The 16,693-nt window shown below is 30.8% G+C and overlaps 1 long non-coding RNA gene and 1 pseudogene across 1 annotated transcript; one reads left to right on the top strand and one right to left on the bottom strand.

The window, feature by feature from the left end:
- Positions 1 to 7,885: 7,885 nt before the first annotated feature.
- On the bottom strand, positions 7,886 to 10,635 carry LOC149493219 (uncharacterized; annotated as a pseudogene).
- A 3,094-nt stretch (positions 10,636 to 13,729) lies between these two features.
- LOC149493218 (uncharacterized) lies at positions 13,730 to 16,305 on the top strand. The gene is made up of 2 exons (XR_016322900.1): positions 13,730 to 14,094; positions 16,044 to 16,305. It is a non-coding gene; the product is annotated as an uncharacterized LOC149493218 (long non-coding RNA).
- Positions 16,306 to 16,693: the final 388 nt, after the last annotated feature.

The raw sequence follows: 16,693 nt of genomic DNA, 5'->3' as shown, positions 1-16,693 counted from the left end.
CCTCCTCTTCTATCAATAAGAAGACATTTTATTTCTCTATATTTCTTTCAAAATTTAGTTTCTCTTTTCAAATTTCTATTTTAGCTTTTTTTAAAAGGTTTTCACTATCCAAATTGAAGGACATATGATTGAAATTGAAGCACGAATGCAATAAGTTTCCAAATGGAATATTCAATTCACATGCTAGTTTGTATTGTATTCCGAAATTGCAGGAATGTGAAAATTATTCATAAAAAGTCCTACTAATTGTTTTCAAAATTCCATAATAATAATATTTAGTTTTCACAAAGTCTTTATTTTAGTCATAAGTTTTATTCATATTGAATAGTTTTAAGTATTACAAATTTACTTAATATACCGGCAAAAGTATCATTTACCATTCAAATACTCTTAATATTAAAAAAAAAAAATGAGAGAGAGAGAGAGAGAGAAATTATACAAAACTAAAATCCAATACTGTTATTATTAAAACAAGAACAAAATAAGAGAAATGATGCAAATTAAAGTTGACTAAGAGAAATGATGCATACAAAGAAATTTTGGATAAGTTTTCACTCAACTTACTCCAACAAAATTATCAAAAACTAAGAAATAGTCACCACTTTCCTATTATTTTCTTTTAAATATAAAAAAAAATTCAATTTGAATATTCCTAAGTTTTAAAATTATTTACAATTTTTTCATTACAAAACAATCATTTATATTTTTAATACTTAGATTGAATCGGAGACCTAATAGATTGCAATAATATTACAAAACAATCGGAGACCTAATAGATCCGAACCATATGCAATAAACATCCACAACCAGTAATAGTATTATTTAAATTAAATTTTAACTAATTTATAAAAATATCATAGAATAAAGAAATTAATTAAATAAATCGGTGCTTTTCATATTTAATTACATAAAGCAATTTTAACTAATTGGTGTTAAAATATGATTTTTATAGGTAAGAGAATGTTTATATATTTAAGAACCCAATCTAAAATTATTAAAATTGATATCTTAGAGATTTTAAGATTAATACACTATTTTTTAATTTATTATATTGTGCCATAAAATTTTCAAGTTCCAAGTTACTTTACTAACAGTAGAGTTCTACGTCTAATTTACACGAGGATTTGTAATTTTTGATATTATTATTTATGAATTTTCAAAAAAAATTTACAAAAAAGGGCTTAAGCTTTGTCAAATTAATAGAAAATGATGTAGGTGTTTGATTTGACTCCTTATTGATTTATACATTCATCTCCTCTGATTGTAATGATGAATTAATATATTATTTTATATTAATATATCTCTAAATAAAAGTAAGAAAGAAAATAACATTCTTTAATGTTTTCAATTTATACGTTTAGAGAGCAAATATTTGACTGCATTAATATAAATATTTGACACTAAGTCTTTATCTAAAGTTGTATAAATAATAATATGTCCTTCTAAAATACTTATAAACAAACAAATCCACAGCACATAAAAGCTATATGAGGAAGCTATTGGGTGAATAGCTCATTGGTCAAATCTCGACTGAGTAATGCAAGTCATTTATAGTTCAAACTATGAAAATCTGCTTCTTTTAAAAAAAATTTCATAATTTTTTAAATAAAAAAATTTTGATTATTTTTTTAAATAAAAAAATTACAAGAAGTAAATAATCATATATAAGGTTGCGAAAAATCCGAATCATCCCTATCCGACCCAACCCAACTCATAAATATTTGCATATATAAATATGTGTGCATGTGTGTATGTGTACAAGTATTATCTTGTCCTATAAGCTTAACTCATTTTATGTTTGTTATATGTAAATCAATGTCAATTCCTAATTCCTTTGGATCTTTCTTTTAAAATTCTCTTAACCCGCCACATCTATTGCTTCATTTATAACGAGTTTTTTCTTATCATTCATTGATTGCTTAGTAATAGGTATATATATTATGTTTATTTTTAAATCTAATTTTTTTATTATGAATTTCAATATATATATATATATATATATTTATTTATTTTCTAATTAATTTTTTTTGCTATTTTTTTATGGTTTCTTTTTACTACACAATATAAGCTATCTTTTTAAGAGATATGTATATGCATTTATCAACGTAATCTTGAGTTTTTTTATATAATTATAATTCCAACTTTATTTTAATTTTGTTTCATGAGATACAACGATTCATGACATAATAATTGAACCAATTCTAGTAAGTAATCTAAATTTTTTATTAAGTCATTTAAGGAAATAAAATTATTTATTTAATATGCTTGTTGTAGCAGTGATGGACCCATGATTTAAATTAGGGGGGCAAAAGTATATACAATGAGATGTGAAACTAAGATCATGAAAAAAGATCATAAAAAAATAAATAATATGCTTTAATCTTTTAGCTGTTGCTTATTCTTAAATGCATTTCTAAGAAAACAGAACTTAAAATTTTCTGAATGAATCATTTTCAATTGTTTTACGAAGAAAACAATTCCAATAAATTTTTTACAAATTGGGTTACTATAGTTAAATGTTGAATGATTGAATTAAATGAGACTTTTAATTTTGTCTTAAATTTTAAATATTACTGATGAGTAACGAAAAAATTCCAGCAATATATGACTAGTTCAAACAATAATAACAAAATAAAGAAATTCAAATGTTAAGGATGACTCTGACTTACAATTTTTAGAACTCCTTTTTTTTTATTAAATAAACAAATATGTAAATTACTAATTTTAAAATATAGAATAATTATTTTGTGAATATCTAGTTTTATGTTTTTAATTATTGTAAATTTAAAAAAAATATTAAAAAGAAAACAAAAATATTAATTATGCTTTTACCAAGATTTGAGCCTTGGTTACAAGGTAAAACAATCACAAGATTTTTCACTAAGCTTCATTAGACATTAACCTTCTTGTCAAATATATATAAGACTATTTTTTGAGCCAGAGAGGCCATGGCCCTTGCTGGCCACTCCCTGGTTCCGCCATTGTGTTGTAGGTTGCTTTATTTATGGTGGATGATGCTTCATATTTATTAATTTAATATACTTTTCAAGGGGTTGTTATTGGTTAATTTCGGCAAATCATTGATCTCATATTTCATACTTGAGTCCACAGCATATTAATGCATTAGAAGTCAACTTGACTACTTCATTTCTTTGTTGACTAATTGATATATGTGAAAAAATTAATACCCAATTATATATATGTATATAATACTCAAATTGTTAATTTGGTAGTTAAAACTGTAGTTCCGTTCGCATTTTATTTTTTATTTGCATATATTGGATATTCTCATTTTTCAAGTTTTTCTTTTCTCATATTCTTTTTTCAGGTCATAGCTTTTGCATTGGGTATTATATAATAAAAAAAATTTCTATTTTTGTATACTTGATTTTTATTGCTAACTTTTATCCGTATCAATTAATGCTAATAATGAATTTGGTTTCCTTTTTTTAGAATTTGGGTGATGACTCGGATGATCAATTTGGAGAGTAATCAAAATCAAATGAAATTACACTTATATGTGATGATGCTAAGACTTTAGTAAAAAGATAACTCTACCTCAAAAGAGGAAGAGAACCTAGTTTGTTAGTAACAAGAAATGCAAGTATAAAAAATTAAACGTATAACAACATTTTACCTCCAATAAAGGGTACTAAATTAGGTAGAGTTGCATGTAATTAGTATAGAGTGACTTATGCATGTTCATCAGCTCGTGTTATAAAAATTGTGTAGAGACATTAAAATGTAAAAGGTACCCATATAATGCACAAGCACAAGACGAAAAGTAACTTGTCAGCTCTCAAGCAAGTAGGAAACTTTATGAATTAACAAGAATATTACTATGCAACAATTCACTTTTTTTGTGTTCTCATTAGTCACTTGCCTTTGTCTGATTATTTATGTTTAACAAGCCCATAGAATTTGTGTGTTCTCATTCTTTATGTCCGTGTGTGAGATATTTTGGTTGCCACTGTCTTAAAATTTCTCACAGTTTCTATTTTCATTCTCTTGTAGTAATAGAAGTCCTCTTGCTCTATTATTTTTTATTTTTTATTTTTTATTTTTTATTGCTTTGTAGATGGATCATTTGTGCTGCTTGTATGGGTGCAGCTACGAGTATTATAGCAGTAAGTGGTGTAATAATATCAAAATGTGACCAAGAATCCCAAATACCTAGAGAACCACATTTAAATGTCGTTTCCAAGAGAGAATATTATATGAATAGTTTATTACATAGAGGTGATAGATATTGTGTCAAACAACTTAGAATGAAACCTACTGTATTTAACAATCTTTGTGATCTACTCACTAGGAATGATCTTTTGCGACCAACTGCAAATATGTCTATTAGGAAACAAGTGATATTTTTTTACAAGTTATAGAGCACAATACCATATTTCGGTTTATTGCTGGAGCTTTCTACAGATCTGTTAAAACTATTCATCGTTATTTTAGAATTGTATTGAAATAAATCATAAACCTATACCCGCACCTCATTAGAGAGCAAAATAACTTCAGTCTAGAGATAGCACTCCAAGGTATTATAAATATAAATTTTACAACTGAAATATATATATATATATATATATATATATATAATACTTAGTGGATGTCTATTTTTTCAACTTTGTAAGAAAATATTATCTTAGTGATGCTAGTTATGGTATTTGAAATGGAATAGTAACTCTATGTCATGGTGTTCGATACCATTTGAGAGAATTTGCAGACAATCATCTTGAAAATGAAAAAGAATTATTTGACTTAGAGAAGAATGAAAAGAGAGTAGGGAATGGATAGCAAGATGAGATACGATAGCAACTATTATGTGGAATGATTATATTAATAAATAAATAAATAAATATTTACTTATATCAAACTTTATGAATATTTATGCTTTTTTATTGACTTTGTATTTGTTTTGGATTTTCAATTACTTTATGAATATTTATGATTACTTTGGTTCTTTAAATATTTTTATTATTTACTTGATTGTTATATGTAGAAATGGTCAAAATAAAGCAATTTAGATGGCTAAACTCATGTCTCAGACTCTTTTGGAGATACTAGCCGAGGAGGCTTTAAAAAAGAATAAACCATCTCTAACATTTAAATCATAATCCTTGGTACGAGCGGCTAAAGAAATCACCCAAAAATATGAAGTGAAATGCTGCACTAAACATGTTGAGAACCATCTTAGAACTGTGAAAAAGGACAAGACAATTATCTCAAAGTTTCGATCTAAAAGTGGATTTTGATGGGATGATAACTGCTGCTAAGAATTTTTATGATGAAGAAGTGCAACTAAGTAATTATATTACTTTTGTTTGGTGATGCACATCCATTAGTTGATTTAAGTTGCATTACATCACAATTTTTGTATGATTGTATATGCTAATTGTATTTTTATATTATATTGAATAGGTAAATTCTAATCATGAAAAATATCTTAACAAAAAGATTAAAATGTATGATGAGAAGGCAATTGTTGTGGGAAAAGATATTGCCACTGGAACCTATGCTAAGTCTTTCACTGATATTCAATTGGATGAGAGCACTGAGGTGGATTCTACTACACATGATGATGAGATGATGATGTTGAATTTGAAAAAGTGATAAAAGGAAAAGAAGCATCTTCAACTACTATTCCTTCATCTCAAAAAAGATCTCATAGAAAAATTGAAGATGATGGTGTTGAGAAATTGGCTATAGAAATGAAAGAGGTTGCATTGGCCATCAAGGATTTGAAAAAAAATCAACTTGTTGTTTAATGAACTTTATGATAAATTTATGAAGACTAAAGGTTATGATGAAGTCACTCTTGCCACTGTTTTTGACTATTTGGTGGAGAAAGATATGCTTGAAAAAGCTTTTATGCCTAAAAACGCAAATCTTTGAAAAGTTTGGGTTTAATATTTTATCAACAAGGATGGAGGAGTTTGAACTATGTTGTTTATGATTTTTCTTTGTTGGATTATGTTATTGTTATTGTTTCTTCGACTATGTTTATTTTATTGCTTCTTAGACTATGTTATTTTTATTGCTTCTTGAACTAATATTATTACTATTGCTTTTTATAATTTGACCTATGTTTTAAGTATTGTATGAACTTTGGTTTGAACTTTATGAAATTATAGTGAAATATTAAAAATGTTTTTTATTATGATTTTCGACATTTTTTTTTTGAATTTACATATATTTATTAGATTTATGTGAAATATAATATGTGTAATTGCATTACTTATACGGTGGAAAATTAAATGTTTTAATGTTGTATTAAATGCATAAAATATTTTTGAACTGAGTTTTCATATAATTGCCTAAGCTACAAAAATACCCACACCTTTGCGACTTATTGCAATATCACTCTAAATCCACCTTCGTTCTTCGACATCGTGACTTAGTAACTCAGATATATTGTCATCCTAATTGCAAAATCAGCAAGGAATTGGACAATATAATAATATAAAGTGGATCTCACTAGTTAACCCAAGCCCCCATAAATCATCAAAACTCACCGTTTTGGAGACCTAATTTTTCTTCTCTATTCTCCCTTATCCATCGCTCGCTTCTCCCATCGCCCTCTTCTCCCTTCTTTTCAATCTTCACAATCGCTCTCATCTCCCTTCTCTATCGCTTGGTTGCATTTTCAATTTCATAACTTTCATTCATCTCATTTGGTTGAGTGTGTATGGATTCTAGAAATGAAGGAAGCAACTTGTCTGTAAACTCCAGACTTGATCGATTAGGTGTGAGATGTGGGCATAATCTACTTGTGAAAACACTCACCTCATGGAGTAGAACAAATCTAGGTAGACAATTTTATCAATGCCCTTGTTGGAGAAAAAAGGTAAATTAATACTCAATTTTTGCAATTTTTTCTGATTTTGAATAATTAGACACTTCTATGTCAAATTTTGTCATCCATTTATTATAGAAAGGGGATCTTAAAGACTGTAACTTCTTTAGGTGGATGGATACTAAACTCTCACCTAAGAGTGTGGAGATTGTGAACAATTTGTTTAGGAGAATTGATGGGCTCAAAGCAATTGTTGAAATGTTGAAAGAGGAGAATTTAGAGCTAAAAAAAAACTAAAAGAGGGTGAGAAGAGGTTGGAGCAGAAGAAAGCATCTAAGAAAGAATTGAAGGCCCAAATGTATTTTTCCTTACTAAAAAGAAATCACTTAATCTAGAATTTAGCAAAAAAAAAAAAAAAAAAAAAAAAAAAAAAAAAAAGAGGTGAGTTTGTTAAAGTGATTCTGTTTAGGAATTGGGGTTATATGCTTCATGTATTGAGTTGTTAAGTTGAATATGTAGACAAGTAGGATGAGATATTGTAAAAGTAGCCATGTTTGTATTTCTAGAACCTCATGTTGAATGGAATGTAACAGTAGCTCTGCTGCTATTTTGTAGTGGATTCCTTGTGTGCATCCAATTTGATTTAAGCTTTATTTAAAATGCTAAATTATTGTTTTTATAAGGTTATTTTTAAATGAAGAAAATAGACATTTGAAACTAAGAAAAAGGCTTGCATTTCATTGATGATAAGAGAATAGAAAGTGCGAAGATAAAATGGTTGGATGCTACATTATTACAACAAAAAGGGCCTAAACTGATAAGTTAGCATCCACAACAAATTAATCCTGGCTGTATCCAAAAAATACCCTATCAACTGTTGTTTACATTTAGCTAAGCAAAAAGATATATACTGATATTGTAATTGACATAAACAAAAAGCTCCATATACTGCTTTGCTTTCTGAAAATCTAAACTAATCTTGGCTTGAAACTGGTGGAGGCTGCCTCAGGTCTATTATCGCTTGTGGTTCTTTAGGAGTATCCATTCTACTATTACTGGTTGTACTAGCTCTGTTTATGTCATCATTTCTTATGCCTTCATTTTCTTTCTTGTAACTGCTTTAATGGATTCAATTCCACTCACATATCTAACACTAGTTTCTCCTGGCATCTAAAAACATAAAAGATGCAAAAAATCAGCAGCACTCATGTGATTTGTAAAAAAATGGACAAAATATTAAATAAGCAATATCACACATTCACATTCCCAATCTCATTAAAGATTCTCACGCCAAATCCTTCTTTACCTATGAAACATTTAATATTATCATGCCATATTAGATAGGTTTTAATGCATTGGGAAAAAAGATATCAAAAACAGTCAATTATTAATTTTTTATACCTTGGCTCTTTCTTTTGCTTTTCCAACTGTGGATGGGTCTACTATTTGTCCTCTTGCAGAGCTGGATTCTAAATTTGCCTACTTTGATGGTCTTCCAATCTTTCCCTGACATAACACATCCTCTAAGATAATTGTTGTACACATATGATCAATATTAAAAAATGAATTAAAATTTTTAATTGACATCAAAACAGAAAAAATTACATTTTTTTTTCTCTTGGAGCAGGTGCTTGGTCAATCTTTAGGCAGCCTCTCTTATTATGGCCACAAGCTAAGCAATGTTGGCATCTCATTTGGATTTCTTTTCTGCTATTGCATGTTTTGGTACTCTTTTTTGGAGATTCATCTGGATCCTTAATTCTATTCTTCTTCTACCTACTAAGTTTTTTAATGTAGTCAGGGGGTTGAATCTCTATATCTGGCATTGGTGGCCACATCTCTTCGCGTCCTAATGGACATAAACCAAACTGATATCTTCCTCTAGGTCTCAGCCTTCAAACAGTCATATACATAATCCATTAGCTTATGCCTCGTGAAGTTGATGCAAGAAATGACATGACAGTAGGGTACCCCAGATAGCTGTCATACCTTACAGGAGCACTATTTCTTATCCAACTAAACCACAAAGGCTTATTCACCTACTTGCACTTGGAAGTTGTAATCATCTGATGGTCTAGGAACACAAGTTGAGGTGTACAATTTGGCATGTTCAATTCTTTTTCTAATTCTATGTCCAACCCCGTCTCTTCATTTTTCAACCAGCATTCTTTTGAAGTAATTCCTTTCCATCAACCTTCTTCTTGTGTCTTCCAACATTAGAATGATGTGCTTTGTCATTATTAGTCTCAGTCGTGTTGCTTATGACATCATCAACTGTAGGGAAAATAGACATGAAAGCTCTACAAAACTTTTATTTATCTTTTTTCAGGAAGTCTTCTATTCCCTCTAGAGAAATATCAGTCAATTCTTTCAGTTTCTTGTTGAAATCAGCCTCATAAATTGCATAAATAATTGCCTAAAAGGCTGATTTGTATCCTTCCCCTTTGTGTTTCTTCTTCTAGTTGGAGTGAATGTGTTTGGCACAATTTCTATGCTCTACATATGGTACAAAATCTCTAACAACATTCTCTAGACCCTACATTAAGAGAAAAAGAAATTCAATGGCTAAATGTCTTGGAAGCAAACGTAAAAAAAATTACCTTTTGTTGATCACTGATGATTTTTAGTCCAAGTCCAACACCACATTGCAAGTACTCAAATAGCAAACTAAGAAATCAGTGCAACTACCTTGTTTCTCTCTTTCCACTACAGCCCAACCAACCAGGTACATTTGATTATTGGCATCCCTTGCCACAACACTTAATAATACTCCACCCACCATAGTTTTTAGAAAACAACCATCTACACAAAGACAAGTTCTACAACCTTTTCAAAGATGAAAAACCAATATATAACCTTTGGAAAACATTTGGACCCCTCTTATGTCCCTCCTCACACTGAATTACAAAAGTACATTCTTATCAACCTTTTCAACTCAGCAATGTCGGATCTAAGTTTTAAGTAATGTGTACCCAATGACCTTATCGGTTTGACCATTACCTTCTGTCTTGCTCAATAACAAGTATATCTGTTGACAGTCACTGCATACTTCTCATTCATACCCTTTATCATCTTATCAATATTATAATTAGGGTCCTTCCTTAACTGACCTAATAATTCTAAGACCATAAATTCTGAATTTGCTTGCTTATTCCCTCAAGGCCCTAAAATAATTATGTTCTTCTTGGTAAGTCCTTATCACCCAAGACTTATCTCTACGTTTAGTGCTACCATAGAGTCTCCAAGGGAATTATGCTTCACATCTACAGTCAACATTTCTCTCCTTACTTTTTTCCAAGTGACATTGAATCCATTATGAATTGTAAATTTTTTTCACAGCTTGCTTCAACTCCTGTTTACTCTTGAATATCATGCTTACACTAAGTTGTAACTTACTGTGGTCTATGCTAGGGTCATAAATATTTTTCACCTTTTTTTTACCACTAATTCTCCGTCATCACTGTTATTGGCTGCTGAATACTCAGCATCAGATGGCTCATAGTAATTGAATTGTGCAGGTCCAATCTCTGTAGCAGGTATATCTACATTTGTCTCACTTTCTTTTCTTCCCAATTTAACTGCCTCATCTAGCCCTAAATCTGCTCCATTGTCAACAACAACCTCTTCAATTTAATCTTATTTTCATTAGCAGGCAAAAACTCCTCATCATCCAAACATTCTTCATCTATTTCACTATCTTCACTCTTTTCTTCTTGGATTGCATTGTTTTTACCATCAATGCCTTCATCATTAGAATCAACCCATGTGTCATCAATTGCAACTTTATTTATACTGCATTGCTCTTCATTATCGATTGAAGGTCCACTAGATTTAGCCATCTCTTCATCATCTGAGTGTATGTAATTAGCATGATCATATCCTTTATTTTTTTCAACTTGTATGCTAGTTTGAATGTATATCTTCAGCCATCCAAATTTCTCCCCTCTTTCAAGTATCAATCTCACCTCATCATCATCTCTAGCAAACTCTAATGTCAACTATAGTTCATGGGGTTTGTAGCATCCTATTTGCTGCACTTCTCTATAGCCATAGCCTCTGACCTTGTTACAAACATCATCATATATCATGGACCCATTTTGTGTATCCCAATCCTTCAACCTCTTTCCACCAATGTAGTTTATCCTTCCACTCTCTTGCTTTTCTCACTTATTTTACCATCCATCCAAACTTCTAAAGGAAATCTGTGTATTCACAGACACAAATATTCATATATATATCAATTTCCCCACTCACAATAATATTTCACAAGCATAATGCCCCACTCACTACTGTCCCTTGTCAAGAAGCATAATGACGAGCAAAAGTGTAATAAATTGAGTAAAATGAACAACCAATAGTACAATAAAAGATGATAAATGTGCAACCAATAGTAAATATAAAGGGGGGAAACCAATGCCAGCAATATTGAATAAGAAAGGGAAAAATGGGAAGGGGAAACCAATGGCAACAATATTCAATGTAAAAAATCACAATGGGGAAGCAACAATACAATTCCAATCAAAGAAATAAATGTTATTGCTCTTCAATAAATAATTACACCAACCAATATTAATTCCCCTTTACCTAAAACCCTAATTTTCAATATTCAAAATAAATTTACTTACCAATCTTTCTTCTTCTTCTTCGCCATCTGCAACAATGAGAACGAAGTGCCTATCTACAGTCACTTTCTGCCAACAATGCGAGCCAACTTATGTAATTAAACTTCAAGACTGAGACAGAATAGATTAAGAATTAGAAATGTCGATGAAGGTGCCATGGAGAATGAGCAATGAAGAAGGAAACAGGAAATTAGAAAATTAGGGTTTTTGTTTTTTAGATGTTAGGTTTTCTCCAAAACGGTGAGTTTTGAGGGCTTGGGTTAAGTTAACTTAAACTGGTTAGGTGAGACCCACTTTAATATTATTATATTGCCAAACCCTAGCTGATTTTGCTATTAGGGTGACAATATATTTAAGTTTCTAAGTTAGGCTGTCCGAAAGACGAAGGTGGGTTTAGAGTGATATTGCAACAAGTCGCAAAGGTGGAGGTATTTTGTAGTTTAGGCCTCATATAATAACCAAACGTTGTAAAATAACTTAAAAGAAAATAACTTGTTGAAAAATATTTTTCAGCAATTTATTTTCAGCAATTTATTTTCCTGTAAGTTATTTTATGGAAATAAACGGACCCTTGAGTTTTTATATAATAACCAAACGTTGGAAAATGACTTGCAAAAAATTCCAGCAAATTATTTTACGGAAACAAATAGAATCTTAATATGAATTCTTTTTTTTTTTTGTTGCATTTTCAGGCTCAGATTTGTGTTTTAAATGGATTCGTATTTCAATGGATTGAATGAATTTATAATTAAATGGGTATTTAAACAGATTCGGTTAGTGTGGGGATAATGCCTAAAAGGATTCGGGTATTTAAATCCACAGTTGGGTTCGGGTTCAGATTTGGGTAATTGATTTTTAGTGGGTTCCTGCTGCCATCCTAGGACTAACCATACGATAAACCTAGGCATGGCCGGTTCAGTGAACCATCGGTTCGAGATATTTAAAATTTTGAACCGAAACTGACCCTGGAACCTTCGGTTTCGGTCCGATTCTGGTTCCGGTACGGTTCGGCACGGTTCCGGCGAACTGACAGTTCGAATTATGCTTCCGATTCGGTTCAGGCATTACGCAAATTTTTAAAAAAAATAATAAAAATTTGATTCTGAATTCATAAATAAATAATAATTTTAAAATGTTTAAATTTTATTAACTAAATAAATTATTATAAAATTTGAAAAGAAAAACTTCTATTAACTAACTTAGAACTATTATTACATTAAATTTACAAATTTTGCTAATTCACTAATATAGAAAACTATAAATGGAATATAAAATTAATGAAATGAGTTGGAAATTATTATTTTTAAATGCTAAGAAAATTATTAAAAAAATCAAATGAAGTAAATTTATGAATGGAAAAAATTGAGATTAGAGAAAGAATTTGGAATTGGATGTAAGAAAATAAAAAATAAACAATATATAATTTCAATATTAAGGAAATAAAGCAATAGAAAAAATAATGAACTATGAAAATTTGAGAGAATTTTGATTGAGAATAAAAAATCAACTCAACATAATTGGTTGTGAAATAAAAAATCATCAACTCAACATATTTATACATGTTTCTCATTTATTAGTTTTCCAAATTGTCTCTTATAACAGAAAAATAATAACTATATTTTTAGATAATTTAGTAAATTATAGTAAATAAATAAATAAATGATTAAAAAATAAATAAAATTTATTTACCAAAAAATAAATAAAAAACACCTATCATATCAAAAACTATCCATTGCACTCTTTTTTTATACACTTGAAAGTATTTTTTTTTTTATAAATTAAGTAAAAAAATGTGTATTTTTTTCACCACTTTTTATAACTTATTGAAACACCCTTAATTTTTATTTTCAAAACTTTTAAATTATTATTAAATCAAAAATCTGAATTTTCAACTGTCTGGACTGTAAATACTGTTTAATTCTAATTCGAGCCCAAGTTTACGGAGATGGGCTCAAGCCCAAAACATATTATTAAATATTTGCTGAGTGGAGAACCTTTAGAAAATTTTAAAAGTAAATATGAAGTACTAATTATTAAATTATTAAAAATGTATATGTATATGTATGTGATTACTATATAAATCAATTATTCTAAAAATCTATTATTATTATTATTATTATTACTATTTAGTAAATTGAGGAAATGCTGGAACCTAACTAATAGAATCAAAATGAATCAAATCGGATTAGAAAACCAAGCAAATCGAGCCGAATCATTAAATTGGACCAAATTGATTCGAATCGAACCGGAATAGTCTAGAAATCCAAAATTTCTTTTCTTCTTCTTCGTCCTTCTTCTCCAGTGTCAACCTCACCCTCGCCCTCTCCTCCTCGCGTTTTTCGATCACCGGAGACCAGTGCCACGCATTGCCTTCGCCTCCTCTCCGCAGCGGATTCCGGCCTCCCTTCTCTCCTTTCTTTCGTTTTTAGCGTACGCAGAAGGCGCAGGAGAGCCGCGACATCCTTCGATCGGAAAGTCGCGTCGAGCCTCCTGCTCCTCGATTTTCCGACGACTCCAGCCTCTCTCTCTCGACGACGAAGCTTGGGTCTCCCTTTTTCGCTCCCTCCTTTTTGTTCCGGTTGACGCAGCAAGCTGGCGGAGCTGCGATCATGGCTCGCGATCTGTACAGTCGCGTTATCTGCTCTCACCTTCAAGTTTCTGACATTTTCCAGCTGAGTAAGTAATTTCCTGCTCCATTCTTCTGGTTTTATGAATTATTTCGACTAAATTGAAGAATTTAAGCCTGTATTATGTTTTTGTGAAGAGGTTAGATTTTTAAAAGTACTGATTATGCGCATTATCACGGGAAAATTTGATATTATCCTCTAATTGAAAACATGAACTGATTACATATAAGGAATAAAGGGTTTATCTAGTTATTGCAAATGTTAGTAAGGAAATCAAAGACTTCTCGATAGGGCAGTAACTAACCTGGCTATTTTTACGAGTTACATTATAATATGAAGAGAATGGTAATGTACAAATATCTATAATGAGATGGCAAAGGATGTAGTATGTCTATTTCTTGATGAATAATGGATATATAACATCTAGACTATGAATTTAATATAGAAATTTGATTCTCTCTTCAAATGGCCGAAAAGTGATTGTAATTGGGAGAGAAGTAATTGAAATTCACTCATTCGTCTTCGTTCTTACATGTATTATCTTATATTGATAGTAATTTCTTAGATTTAAAAATATTTAGAATTCTAAACCTGCACCTTAAGAGTTACTGAAGGGATTGTTATGCTGTTGTAAGGCTTGATGAAGGTTTATGTTTATTTTGAAATGGCAGTAAGCTTATGATAAGTCAATAGGAATTATGAAAACTTCTTAATCATGCAAAGAGTAGTTGATTTAGTATGAGTTTCAAAGAATTAACTTGGGATTTGACAATTAAGTTTTTACATAAAGAAAATATGATGTTATTTAGATTATGAACTAAGCTTATGTAAGTTGTTATGGATGATAAATGGCGATACTGTTGTTTAAAGGAGGACGGATATTCGATTTGATTGAATGCCCGATGGATGGGCTGTGTGTATTGATTGGTAAATATATAATATTATTATGATATTTAACAGGTAGATAGTCATATTTCTAGGGGAGGTTCTGCCGAAATTTCGATAGAACCTAGACCAATCTTAATAACATAATTAATAAGTTTATTTAGATAAATTCTATAATTTGATACATAATAAATAAAGTGCTCTAATTATTTATTTATTTTCATATTATTGTTTATTATTATTATTATTATTATTTATTTTATTATTGTTGTTTATTGTTAACACTATTTACTTATTTATTTGTATTTGATTTTGGATGTCTAATTGTGCATTGCATTACGATGTTTAATTGATTAATATGCTTGCATTTAATTGCAATACTTGATTAATTGTGTTGTGACATTGCTGTGCTTTGATTGTGTGGAATTGGGATGAAGTGGGTCACCATGGGTTTGTGACGACGGTCGATAAAGCATGGATCCTGATTATGATGAATTATGAAATTGGACCGTCGGCCTGGAAAATGGGAGATTGGCGCCCCCCCGTGTGCACCTGATACCATTATATAGAAACCACAGGATGGCCTCTCGTCGTTGCGCACCTGATAGTCTAGATTTGATCGCAGCCCGCAGGGTGGCCTTCTGTTGTGAGCGCCTGATGATCTAAATTGGATGGAGACCACCGGGTTGCCTCCTGTTGGTATGAAAAAAAAAAAAGAGAGAGAATGTAAAAACAATGAGAGGACTGGTCGTGTGAGGATTAGACCAGTCGGCCAGGTATGGGGAATTGGCTCCTCGGGTGCACACGTTTGAGAGGATGGGCCAGGTGAGAGTACGGCTCGTCGGGGGTTTCGGTGACGCTATTGACCAATTTCCACGTGATGTGATTATGTGAAGATGTTAATAATTGTAAGTGCTGGTGATATGCCATTTGTGTGACTGGCTGCGTGAGCATATAACTAGTCGGATGACTAGATTGATATATTTATACATTTGCATGAATGCGTGTGTTGTGCAATAAGTATTACTTCCTAGAAGGCTCACATATCTTGTTTAATTTTTCAGGAAGTAAGTTTCTCTTTGATTCGGTTTAAGCTATGTTTCTTCGCTGCAGGGCTATAAAGAAGTTTTCCTAGTTCCATAATTATTTTGCTATGTATCTATATGTATGAGAAGCTGTGTATATCAAACAGTTAGTGACTCCGCAGTTGTAGAATTTACATACATTTAGTCGTGTATTAACATAGACGAAATAATTCTGTGAGCCCATATGAGAGATGTGATATATTGTAAATTGGGCCTGAACTGTGGAATGTTGTAGAAGATAAATTTGGGCCGAGATATAATAAAATCTTGAGGTTTATTTTTCATAGTCATATGGGCTGAATGTTGAAATTTATATTGAGATAATAGATTCTAGTGTTTTAGGCTTACCACGGGCCTCGGGGGCTTTAAGCTTACCTGGGCCCTAGTGTCGGTCCGACCCACGGAAACGGGTCGTGACACTTATGTACCATTATACTTCTCTTCGCCATAAATCAAATCAACTACAATCAAATCAAGTGATATAAATTTTTTTATAAAAATTTTAAGCTACAATTTTTTTGTGCATCCGGTTCGAACCGGACTGGAACCGCCAGTTAATTGCCGGTTCCGGTTCATATTTTAACATTCACATGAACCTTAACCGGTCCTTGAACTGCCGGTTCTGGTTCAAAATTATGAATCGCCGGTTTTGGTTCGGTTTTGATTCATTTACCGTGC

This window comes from Jatropha curcas, chromosome 10 (assembly GCF_041381405.1).
Source record: "Jatropha curcas cultivar XTBG-Jc1 chromosome 10, XTBG_Jcur_1.0, whole genome shotgun sequence".
NCBI classification, from domain to species: domain Eukaryota; kingdom Viridiplantae; phylum Streptophyta; class Magnoliopsida; order Malpighiales; family Euphorbiaceae; genus Jatropha; species Jatropha curcas.
The sequence above is the reverse complement of the archived record's forward strand: the minus strand, read 5'-3'. Positions and strand labels throughout refer to the sequence as shown.